General features: G+C 43.4%; 1 long non-coding RNA gene across 1 annotated transcript; it reads right to left on the bottom strand.

Moving 5' to 3' along the window:
• Window positions 1–2,626: 2,626 nt before the first annotated feature.
• LOC137478306 (uncharacterized) lies at window positions 2,627–8,482 on the bottom strand. Its single transcript, XR_011001499.1, has 2 exons — window positions 2,999–8,482; window positions 2,627–2,788 (listed from the first exon to the last, which is right to left on the bottom strand). It is a non-coding gene; the product is annotated as an uncharacterized lncRNA (long non-coding RNA).

The following is an 8,482-nucleotide window of genomic DNA, read 5'->3' on the forward strand; positions in this document are numbered from 1 at the left end:
AAGTATAAGTAAAATGGTGTCTGCAGTTGGAGAGGCATCCCAAGGTGGATTTGGGAATAGTCTGCTTTTCCCCAGGCAACAATGATTTGGCAAAAAACTCTAGATAACCTATAAATGTTGCTTATTCTGTGGGGTAGGCCAAGTGTGAGTAGTTGTGTCACCCACAGCTGGTATCTCTCCACCACCGAGGCACTGTGGTGTTTGAGGAACTGCTGCAGATTTATCCTGGAGTTATGGCAGTGCAGCCTGGGTGTTCCCTTGGTGTTTTGGCTTAATCACGAGAAAAGATACGGGGTGGTGGTGGTGGCAGTGGCACAACTGATGAAGGATGTGGACTCTGCAAGGCAATGTCAGGTTTTTCACGAGGCTGGTGCCTGTTCATTGATGGGATGTTCAGGAGCATGCAAAGTGAAGGCATTCCCTGGATGTCTGTCCTGCCACATAGCAGTGTTGGAAAGTGGAAGATTTATACATTTTCGAGGGCCTTAAGTGGTTCTGAGCCATTAAACTCTGTACAGGAAGGGGGCTGTCCCTGCTGTCCTGTGGCCAGAGAGGTCTGGAGCAGACTGCCAAGCCTGCATTGCCAGTGTTATGGTGCATGCATCCTGCTGGCTGCCATGTTGTGACTGCTTTTCTGGACCAAACCCAAAGAAAACCTTCTACTGCTGCTTCTTTGTTCAGTTGCTTTCTCCGTTCAGACCCATGACCTTGTCCGGTCAGCACTGTCCCCAGTGAACATGATTGCTGCTTCTGTTGATTTAATGAACTTTCCAGCTCTCTTCTGTAGCCAACTAAGTAACACTGCTTGTTTCCTGAGCTGCATGTTCTGCCTGCATGTATTTGTCTGTACATACTCATTTTGTTCATACTGCTTGCAGGAGTTGCAGCCAGGCATGCCTTCTAAGGAAGGAAAAAATACCCTGTGAGTTTACCACACCACTAGAAAACTTGCTTTTAAATAAAAAATAATAATTAATCTTGTCTACCTAGAAGAAACAGGCTTATGTCTTTGCTCTGTCTCATTTGATGAATTTGTCTTCCTATCCCCTGCCAAGTTGGAGTCTTTGACCAAACTCAGCCAAATGTAATATGAGAGCAGAGGTCTCAAAAATTTCTTTCAGTTTCAGGAAATCAGCAGCCAAGAGGAGAGATGTCCCACTGTCATCCTCACCAAGAGAGGCTGCAGCGTGACATCCACCCAAATTGGACACTACCTAGGAGGAAGAAATTATAAATGCCTCTCTCCCCAGGAAAAGCTCACATCCCATTTAGATACTACAGAATGCAACCCCGAGGAAACAAGGCCTCATTAGTGTCATTGCTGGAGGAACTACTTAATTAAAGGACAACAGAGTTGAGAGCATTGTTATTGTAGGCCTTTGTTCCTTACACCTGGTCATTTCCATTGATGTAAAATGTCATCTTTCTGATCTGGTAGCATTTTGCACCCACTTTAGACAAGTATTCCTGGCCAGCTGAGGAGGTGCAGAGCAGGGAAGAATCAGACCTTATTACCGAGGTAATTATAGCCTCACCTACCCATCAGGCGAAGGGTGTACACCTCTATTAGCCAGGGCTCCCACAAAGAGAACAAAGGCTGGCTGGAAAGTGGGAGCCACCCAGGGAGCATCCCTGTGTCCAGCTACAGCACTCTGGGGCAGCAGACCTGCTGGGGAGGTCATGACCAGGGGCTCCCTCCTTTCCTGTCTCCTGCCTGCTTTCCTGGCGTTAAATCCAACTTGCCTCAGCAATACTGGGGAAGGCCATGAGATGGGGAGACTAAAACAGGGAACACTACCATCGCTGAGGAAATCAGCTCTCAGTTAAAATGCTAAAGGAGGTAGGGGGTGGCTTTCAAAGCTTGTCTCAGCAACTAGCCTAATTCTATTTTCAAAAGCCACTGTTGAGTGCTTTTGAAAATTTCATCCTAGATGCTTGGCTCAAAGACCTTAACCAAAGATTTTTTTTTCTCTGCTATACGAAAGCTAAATATAAACCAACATTATTGAACAAAAACCTAACAAAACCCCTTTTGCAGGTCCAGAAAAATCTTTACTCAGAAAATCAAATTATTGGAGACCAGCATCTGACATGTCCTTCAGTCTTGGATGCCTCTTGTTTTGTGTAAACAGTTTAGCATACAAAAAAAAAATTTTAACAGCAAACATTTGCTTTCTATTCTTTTTGACTTTTCCTATTTGCCTTTTGTTCTCCTGCCCTCAGAAAATCAAGACCTGAGTGTCTCCAGATGAGCAGCTGAAATTGCTTTAGAACACGTGGATCAGGCTATTTTACCCATTCAAGTAGGTGCATATGTGTCTCTGCTGTTTGAACAGCATCTTAATGACTTTTCCGCTGATTGCCTCCGGACCACAGGCAAGTAATAAAGCTGGCCTGTGCCTCAGTTTACCCACCACAATTTCATTAATGCTAACCTACCTCACGGGGTGGTGTAATGTTTAATATATAATGTGCTCTGTAATCCCTGGATTAAGTGTATTATGTAAGTGAAAAGCACCCATTTGATGTGTATGTAAATGCTGTAGTATTATAGGTAGGAGGGTCATTTGGGTGTAAGTGTAATACAAGCGCTGGCAAAAGGCAAAAGAGATTCCATTGTATTGACTTATTTTTAAAGAGCTTTTTATTTACTGAAATGCTGTGGACACCCAGAAAGAGAGACATTCCTCACTAAGCAGCTCTGCTGTTTCATCTGTCTTGGAGTGCTTTGATAAATGGATTGAAACTTGTCAGCTTTTCCTGTAGTTTCTGAGACTCCCTCTGGAAACTGTGTTGAAATGTTATTATTGTAACTTCTTAGAGCACTACTTAATGAATTGTAACAGATATCCCTGCGAGTCCCGCGGATGCTGTGAGGACTGCACTTCCTCTCCTTCTCGCCGCTGGAGCAAACCAGTGCCACACAAACAGGTGGCACAGAGTGCCTGTCCCCGGCCACCACAAGCAGCTGGTCTGTCACAGGGACAGCACTTCTCACCTTCATAAGGCTTCAGCCCCAGCCATGTGTCCTGGCTGGGTGGTCAGCAGGGCTCCAGGGACGTAGGACATAGCCAGATATCACTTGAGTTAAAGATTGATTTGATCTTTTAACAACCTTAAGGAGGACAATGAATTAGTGTGGGCTTAGATCAGTGTTGGTTATTTCCTCTGTCTCTAGGATGAGATGTTTTGGCTTTCATGCAGTGCCTGAGCTGTCCTGCAGCTTGGACTGGTGACCTGGGTGCTGTTGGACAGTCTGAACTCACACTGTGCACAGGTGTCACCTGCCCTCAGAGCAGCTCTTTCTTTCTCAGGCAGACAATGGTTATGTGATGTTACCACTTGGGCACATGAGATGGATGGAGCAGGGTGTGGCGCCTCCTCTAAAGCACAGGACTGACCCAGAAGATCTGCTTGAGGAAATCCACAGAGAGGGTGGTCAGAGGTGCCTGACAGGGACATGTCTATAGTGTGGAACTAGAGGGTAGAAAGAAGTCAACCATCTTGGGGTTATCTTGGACCCCAGTAATGTTCTACCCCGTTGGGTCCCACAGTGGAGCAGTGTGATGTCATGGTGACCTCTTTATTTCCTACCTCCAACCTATTCAAAGAAATCTTGTTCCTCCTCTGCTCTCTCTGGAGGGGTGGTGTGACCCCTGATACATTTGGTTTGGCAGATTGGTTGTGCTGGATAGGTTTTGAAGATCCTTGTCCTGATGGAAGGGTCACTTGAGAGTTTAGATTTTTTTTATGTTTTTCTTTTTTTTTTTTTTTACCTTCTCACTGGGTTTCAGTTGTCCTTGTTTTTTGTAAGAATACAAAACCGAGCTGTTGATACTCTGTTTGCCATGAGGTGTGAGATGGCCAAACACACACACCCCACAGCATCACAGCTGTGCCCCTTGCCCTGCATGGTTTGCCCACAATAGACAGTGCTGCCCATCTGCATCATAATTTTCTCCTGAAAAATAAGTGTGTGCCTTCCCCTTACCTCCAAATGTGAACGTGGGTCATCCTGAGTGAGGTCTTCAGGAAGAGAGGAGGGAAATTTTGAAGGAGGTCGTGGCCTGCATGGTGTAGGATCAGAACCATGAGATGACTGGTTATAGGTCACCTCTCCCCAGCAAGGCCTCAGAGGTGCGTCCATTGCCCTCAGCACTTTGAAGCCATCTTTGATTGTTCTCAGCCTTTTATTTCACTTTTTATTAACATTTTATATATTAAAATTTGTATAGGCAGCCAGAAGAGAGCAGCATCTACACAATACTTGATGCAATGGAGAGGATTAGGAATCAGTGGCTCAGTTCTTTGGGACCTGAAGTGGGGGGCTGTGGGGGTGGTAAAGTGTCTTTTCTTTACACTACATTTTAAAGGTACTTCCACTTTCTTTCTGTGTGTCATCACTAAAATACAACCTATGTCCAATACTGACTTGTGGTCACAGCTGATAGTTTCAAAAAATTAAATATAACCAGTGTTACCTTGGAGTTTTTGCTGAGCTGTTCACATTTGCTTTTAAATTTTCTTCCCTCTTCTCAGCCAGATCAAACCTCTTAGTTCCCATACCTAGATACAGTGACACCAAAGTAAGAAATTATTTTCAAAATAACAACTAGTGAATTGGGATTTTTCAGCCACCCTTGCATGAAATTCCTCCAGTATTTTTAGTCACAAAAGGAATGCTCTGGGAAGCAAACCTGCTAAAGTTGCCTCTGTTTATTCCTTCCAAAGTGAAATTATCCATGTCCTTTTTTCCCCCGTGAGATCCTGGAGGAAACTGTCTGCACACACACATTGACACATCTTTGGTGCATTCCACACGAGCCAGTGAAATTACACCAGAAATATGAATTTAGCCCACACAGTATGTGCATGCTGTGCTGTCCATACAGGACCAATACAGACACACCCCGGCAAACCCTCCCATCTAAATTTCAGAATAAGACATTCAAGACAGTGTGATTCTCTTCCTGAGTGTGTTCTGTACACCTTTCTCAAAAAAAAGGGTATTCTGTGAATTGTACCACTTTGCAAAAATATTTGACGTGGGTTTAGTTGTTTTGAATATTAAGGTTTTTGAAATCTCAGTAATTGTCATGATTGCTGTGTGTAATAGAAATTAGAAGGAAGTCTGTGTTTTGACTTTGAAGCTACCTACTTCTAAGAGTACATTTTTTAAAGTACATTTCTTTTTAAGGTGCTTCTTCGTGCCCCAGCTAAACTTTCCCCAGATTACGTGTTAGCTATCATAGCTGTTCTATAGTTAGATTTTAATCAGCCTCTGTACACAGTAATGTTAAACACTGAAAGAGCTACTAATTAATCGCCTTTCTGTATGTAACAGAGAGATAAATATCCATCCCAGAGGAATTGTAATTTCATGGTTTGTAATGATGGTTAGATTACATTATCTGGATCACTTAGGCTGTGGGTGTCATAAAAAATGCTCAAAGTCATTTATATTCAGTTTAATTTTTTTTTTAACTTTGTAAGCCTGAGAAAATAATGCGGTGTTAGCAAGTCTGTTTCATATTTTAGTTAAATATACCTTTGTTGCACTGACTGAATGGATTCAAATGACAGTGACAAACTCAGTTCTTTTCTATTTAACATGCACATTCTGCAATCAAATTAACAATGTACAAATCTTCATTGGGCTGCTGCACAAGAGTCTGTTGAATTCCTCAGCATTGTTGAGCTTTGGGGAAAGGTTTTCCTTTTGGATGTCCATTAGCAATGAGTGTTTTCTGCTAATTCTTGTATGTTCTGTGAAGTCTCAGTTGTCTGTCTTGAACCAGGAATTAACTGGACTTTTGGGTTGTATCAGGCTGTGGCTCAAATAAAATAATAAAATCTAGGAGCAGTGTGAAGCTCTCATTTCCCCCCCTCACTTCTAAGTGATTAGAGTCCATGCACGACTTGGGCTCCTGGAGATCTGCATCCACGTCACACTCAAATTTGGTAGCCACAATAATATTAAAAAAAAAATCCTACTCCATGTGTACATTGTAATAGCTAATAGTTGCATATTTTGAAATTCTGCTCATTCATATTTAAAAGGCTGAATCTTCTTTGAACTGCTGTGTTGGAGGGGGAAGTTAATTGTTTCTGAATGAGGATGATACTCCCTTTCCATATCAATTATGTGTGCTGCTGCGAATTATCAATAATCCTCACTCCCAAACTCCGCTGGTCGCGGTTCCGCACCAGGCGCGTGCGCTTGCACAAAGTTGCCTGGGCTCCGGGGCTGCAGCCCCTCCCTGCATCCGCTGGGAGCCAGACGTGGGAGGGAACCCCAGAGAGGCAAGGTGAGAGAAAGAAATGCGCTATTTCCAAGAGAGAGTTTGTCACCAGTTAGCTAAAATTGCTTCTGAAGTTTTGCTGGCAACTGTTTTACATGTCTGACTTGGTGACGAAGGAACTGTACTGTCTTAATAGAGAACTCCAGAACTTCAGAAGGGTTTCTCCTTGTTTGAATGCACAGCACAATGAATTTGTACCCACAGAGCATTCACCACTTACATTTCAAAACCTACAGCACACTAAACGTGAAACTTTTGTTCAAATTTCAAGGATTTTGACAGCCCAAGTGAATAGACACTGCCTATTGATTTTTCCCTTACAATGACTCTTGGATAACCTATTTTCTCATTTATTTTTAACGACAGCTCATGAGATTTTACAGCAATTCTGCCCAACCTCCTAATATCAAAATCCCTCCTTGACCCTGAAAATTGTAATTCTGCTATAGATCACAGCTGCTGAATATTACCTTTTACTAAGCTGGTTAAATAAAATATGTCCAAATCACTAGATCCCACAGGCCATGACTGCAATTCTAATTACACAGGGCCTGTATTTCTGCTCTACAGTACAGAAAAGCACAGCTTTCTCTGAGTCCACACCAAAGTGTGGGAATCCAGAATATTGGTTCTAGTTTTGAATTCAAAAAAAAAAAAAAAAAAAAAGGAAAAGTTACACTGCTCTTCAATGATTTTCCTGTAAAACTTTTACAAGGGAACCAAACCCTTTTGATGTGTTCCATACAATAAAATGCTGTGTAAGTCTGGAGGACAGAAGCATGTGGCGAGAATTTTCTTGTGTCTGGGGGATGGGTGTATTTGATGTGTACCCATTTCAAAATCAAAAAAAAAAAGTCTCACACTACTCTTAGGCTGCATATTCTGCACAATGGCTCAGGAAACCAGTGTAAGGAAACTAATTCTGGCCATTAAACATATCCTTTCCCCTCCCACTGCTTATTCAAAGAGTGATCACATGCTCCCTGCTGCAAGTTACACCTTTATAGAATTTAGATATGGAAGAAAACTATTAGATTAGCCCTTCCACCTACTGATGTGGGATTGTTCCCTGGAGAACCTTATTCATTAGTGCATCCCTGCCTAACCTTATGGGCACACTGTGCCAAGAACATCTTGGTTTTGTTCTGCTTTTTCCTCTTGTCCTTTCCTCCTGGTGCTGAGGGCTGAGGGGGTGGTTTGGTGAGGAGTGTGGTGAAGAAGGTGGGATTCTTGTTTCATAGTCAGGATGGTGGTTTGGATGCTTGAGTATGTACATACTTCTGTGGATGATAAGTTTGTATACTTTTTTAATTAGTACCTAAATGCAGAGGACCAGATGGGGGGTGATCTTATTCAACATAATTCACTGTAAGATCTTCTGGAGCCCAGTGGTCTACAGCAAATTACCTTCATGGCTTGCCCTGATTCTGCAGTGTCCTCAGATGTAGCTTCCGTTTTACTTTCTGCTTTCACTCTTCTGCGAGCAGAGAGAGCTAAACTTTTAATTGCTTCTCTGCCAGGGAAGGCAGCTTGGCATTTTAGTGTTTTTCCAGGAGAGAAGGTTTTTATTTCAGTTGTTCTTTGGTCTGATCCCATAAAACTCAGCTTTCAGGGCAGCTGTGGGTGCTTGGCATGTCTCATGGTAGTGCCTGGTATCAGGGCACTGTCAGCTGGGTTTCCTACTGCAAACTTTTCCTCTCAGGGCTTCACTTGTACCTTTTGTCCTGGTAACTTTTCTTAGCAATTCCCCTATCCAGAAATTGAGGACCTCAGCATCAGCCCCTTCTCTGAGGCCAGCCACTCATGTTTTAATAGCCCAATTCAAACCCACCATTGAAGCATCTTCAGTCCGTCACTTCAGGTGAGTTTTTTTGTTCCTGCCATGTGGCAGCTGCCACCTCTCCCACTTTCTGGGCTCCTGGGGATATTAACTCTACACCACACTGCAGCTATGCCTTTCCTCCTTGGGCCATCCACACCCAAGCCTCTGCAAGGCTTCCAGAGGTGAAACCCAGATCCAAAGAGGTCTGCACACAATCAGACATCTGCTGACCCCAACTGGAGCCATCAGGAGACCAGCAGAGCACAGACCAGGGACAGGGAGCCGTCACCACACAGGATTTGCTGCATCCTTCAGGGATGCACTCCTGCTTTGTCTGAGGACCTGGTCCTTGGACCTT

Source organism: Anomalospiza imberbis, chromosome 8 (assembly GCF_031753505.1).
Source record: "Anomalospiza imberbis isolate Cuckoo-Finch-1a 21T00152 chromosome 8, ASM3175350v1, whole genome shotgun sequence".
NCBI classification, from domain to species: Eukaryota; Metazoa; Chordata; class Aves; order Passeriformes; family Viduidae; genus Anomalospiza; species Anomalospiza imberbis.